At 39.6% G+C, this 4,000-nt stretch overlaps 1 long non-coding RNA gene across 1 annotated transcript in view; it reads left to right on the top strand.

Moving 5' to 3' along the window:
• Positions 1–3,873: 3,873 nt before the first annotated feature.
• The window catches only part of LOC123487353, a 3,409-nt gene continuing 3,282 nt past the window's right edge, over positions 3,874–4,000 (top strand). Inside the window, exon 1 of the long non-coding RNA XR_006659741.1 lies at positions 3,874–3,911. This is a non-coding gene — a long non-coding RNA (uncharacterized LOC123487353). The remainder of the gene's footprint in view (positions 3,912–4,000) is intronic.

Below are 4,000 nucleotides of genomic sequence, written 5' to 3'. Positions count from 1 at the left end.
TGACTGTGATATGTGGTTGTCTCACTTAGCTATCTTAAGATGAATGCACTTACAGATGACATATCTTAATTTGACCCAGTTTTGAATTATTATGTAGAAAGTGTCACATCCTGATCTGCATCACCTGTCTTTGTGATTGTCTCCACCCCTTCCAGGTGAAGCCCATCTTCCCCATTAGCCCCAGTGTATTTATACCTGTGTTCTCTGTTTGTCTGTTTTAGAGTGGGTGGCAAGGAATAAGTTAGTCCTAAATATTTATAAAACTAAAAGCTTTGTATTTGGGACAAATCATTCACTAAACCTCAACTAAATCTTGTAATAAATAATGTGGAAATTGTTGAGGTGACTAAACTGCTTGGAGTAACCCTGGATTGTAAACTGTCATGGTCAAAACATATTGATACAACAGCAGCTAAGATGTGGAGAAGTCTGTCCATAATAAATCGCTACTCTGCCTTCTTAACAACACTATCAACAAGGCAGGTCCTACAGGCCCTAGTTTTGTCACACCTAGACTACTGTTCAGTAGTGTGGTCAGGTGCCACAAAGAGGGACTTGGGAAAATTACAACTGGCCCAGAACAGGGCAGCACGGCTGGCCCTTGGATGTACACAGAGAGCTAACGTTGATAATATGCATGTCAATCTCTCCTGGCTCAAAGTGGAGGAGAGATTGACTTCATCACTACTTGTATTTGTGAGAGGTATTGACATGTTGAATGCACCGAGCTGTCTGTTTGAACTACTGGCGCACAGCTCGGACACCCATGCATACCCCACAAGACATGCCACCAGAGGTCTCTTCACAGTCCCCAAGTCCAGAACAGACTATGGGAGGTGCACAGTACTACAGTAAAATTAGATTTAAAAAACAGATAAAAATACACCTGACGGATCAGCGGGGACTGTGAAGCAACACTTACATAGGCACAGACACATGCATACACACACACACACACACACGATAACATACGCACTATACACACACGTACACATGGATTTTATATTGTAGATATGTGGTAGTGGTGGAGTAGGGGCCTGAGGGCACACAGTGTATTGTGAAATCTGTGAATGTATTATAATGTTTTGAAAATTGTATAACTGCCTAAATTTTGCTGGACCCCAGGAAGAGTAGCTGCTGCCTTGGCAGGAACTAATGGGGATCCATAATAAATACAAATACAAATACACATCTTGGGTGATTATTTTTTGTGGTTGAAATCACTGTCTGCTTGAATAACAGTGTAAAAGATAACACATTACATGCCCATTCCCATTTTCTCAAGAGATGCTGAAAGAAATAAACCATATTTCTCCACTCCTGTTCCAAGACAAAATGTGCATTTGTTGTATCATTTTACTGCAAGAAATGCATAATTCTGCAGGAGTTCATATTATATTACGCTACATGTGAGACGTTATAGGCCTACTGTCAGTGTCCCTATGTTAGTTACTATTCAACACGTATGAACTTAAATGAGGAATATTCTGTTTATTCATGGTTACAGGGATACTTCTTGAGCGGGATATCAAAGGTGCATGTACACAGCTTATCCCGAATAAGACCTTAAGCGGGACATGAGCTACTATCATATAATACTGTGGGCATTTAAAAGTGGTCACTGTTGTAGTCTAGTTACAGCAGGTGTTTACTGCCATCTAGTGGAAGTTACCAATAAAACACTTTATTATCAGGGTGGGGGAAGGCTGAGTTGAAACCGAAAGTAAAGTTGTTGTTTTGTACAGGATCCATTTTGAGACGACAGCAGAAAACGCTATATGGAGAGAACAAAAAAATAAAGTGAGTAAGTACTAATAAATTTGTAAGCATTTCTGAACAATAATCTATTCTAAATGACAGAGTAAGAGAATGAATACCTGGAATGAGATATTACTAGTTAGTAGAACTGCTACTTGAGCTTAGTTGCTGATAAACAGCAGTTTTCAAAGTAGAAACGGATCAGCTAAGGCCTACGTGTTATCAGTCAAAAGTCATTTTGTTCTTGCCCAGCATTTACACACCTGATTCAACTAATCAAATATTTTAAGACAGTTTAATATTTGAGGCATACAAATGAACATTCTCAAATTAAAACCTTTTGGATTTGTAGGCCTGTTTACAATTATTAAAGGCCTACAGTAAACATTTTGGAGGAAGAAAACACAAATAAAACAGGTCTCGAGTAAATTATAAATTTAGCTAAAATAATGTCTTGAAGAAGGACTATAATAAAATAAACTGAAGCAAGATTCGGTACAATGTCATGGGTACTGCTGTCGCATGCAACTGACTGTTAGCTCCACCCTCAGGTTTCTGTTAATGTATAAAGGAGTAACCAGTTTCAACTAGACATAAGCTATATGTTTTATTGAGTTGCAGTTGGTTGACACAGATTACAAGCTCGCATAGTTTTAAATTAGATTTCTCTTGAAGGTTGGGTGATTTATAGAAATGAACATTTTTAACACCCAGCACTTGAGAAACAGTTCGGTGTGGCCAACCCTCCTGGAGAGCAAGCAGGAGGTCGGTGTGGCTATCCCTATTTTATAAGAGAGAGTTCACCCAAATTACAAACATTAAATGTTTGTGTCCTTACCCTAAAAGCAGTCTATGGACAAGCAGACTGCAATCTATGATTTGGTTACTCACTGCTACCAATCATTAATATTATTATTTCCTGTGCAGAACCTTGGTGTATTGGTAACACTCTCTGGCATATGTCACATACAACTTTCCACCTGAGAACAGGGACCAATCCCTGCTTCCAACCTTCCCACTGTTTCTCCCATTTGCCTGTCTCCCCATTTCATTACTGTCTGAATAAAGTGTCAAACCACCAAAAACATATGCTAAACAAAATATTAGCATACTTTAAATTTCATTTACATTTTAGTCATTTAGCAGACGCTCTTATCCAGAGCGACTTACAGGAGCAATTAGGGTTAAGTGCCTTGCTCAAGGGCACATCAACATATTTTTCACCTAGTCGGCTCAGGATTAGAACCAGCGACCTTTCGGTTACTGGCACTACGCTCTTAACCACTAAGCTACCTAAGCACTAAGCTAATCTCAAAGTAACAAAGTCGTTGAATTTTGGAGTGTTCATTTAATGTTCAAAGCATCCTGAATACACCTGACCTGTGGTTTTAATTGTAAAAATGTTGCATGGGCGGGAGTTTAGGCTTTCCATGGTGACATCACCATGCGTCAATTGGTTAATAGACCAATAACAAAGAGTTCCAAACCTCTCTGCCAATAACAGCTCGTTTTCAGTTTCCCCCTCCCCACTCAGACCACTCCCAGACAGTGCTAGCAAAATTCTTGCTTGAGAAAGTTTTTGGCTAAAAAGCTATTTTACAGGAAGGAACTTAATTGTTCCCCAGAAATGATTTGATGTTGATATAAAAACATCTGCAGTGGACCTTTTAAACTGATTTGTAGGTGAGACATTTTTTTTGTACTTTTGTACTGCTGTGCTCAGGGCACCTTTGAAAATGAGACCCTGGTCTCAATGGGTTGCCCCTGATTAAATACAAGTAAAAAGAACATATGTGATCGTTAAAAAGGTTTGAAATGATTGTTTTAGTCAAATATTATATAATGTCTGTTAGTAAATGATTTTCAAGACTATCTTGTCACTGTGTTAACTACAACCAACATGTTGGATCTCTGTTTAGGGGTCAGTGGTCTAAAATGAGTCTCTCTGGGGAGAGAGAGGAGGGGGGCCCTGCCTCTAAAATGAGTCTCTCTGGGGAGAGAGAGGAGGGGGGCCCTGCCTCTAAAATGAGTATGTCTGGGGAGAGAGAGGAGGGGGGCCCTGCCTCTAAAAGGAGTCTCTCTGGGGAGAGAGAGGAGGGGGGCCCTGCTTCTAAAAGGAGTCTCTCTGGGGAACATGATACCAAAACTAAGAGGTAAGATGATAATATTTAAGATGACCCAAAAATATATATATTTAAGAATAAAGTTCCCCAGCTGAGCTCAGAGTAAATGAGACTGAATG

Source organism: Coregonus clupeaformis, unplaced genomic scaffold (assembly GCF_020615455.1).
Source record: "Coregonus clupeaformis isolate EN_2021a unplaced genomic scaffold, ASM2061545v1 scaf1673, whole genome shotgun sequence".
In the NCBI taxonomy this organism is placed as follows: Eukaryota; Metazoa; Chordata; class Actinopteri; order Salmoniformes; family Salmonidae; genus Coregonus; species Coregonus clupeaformis.
The sequence above is the reverse complement of the archived record's forward strand: the minus strand, read 5'-3'. Positions and strand labels throughout refer to the sequence as shown.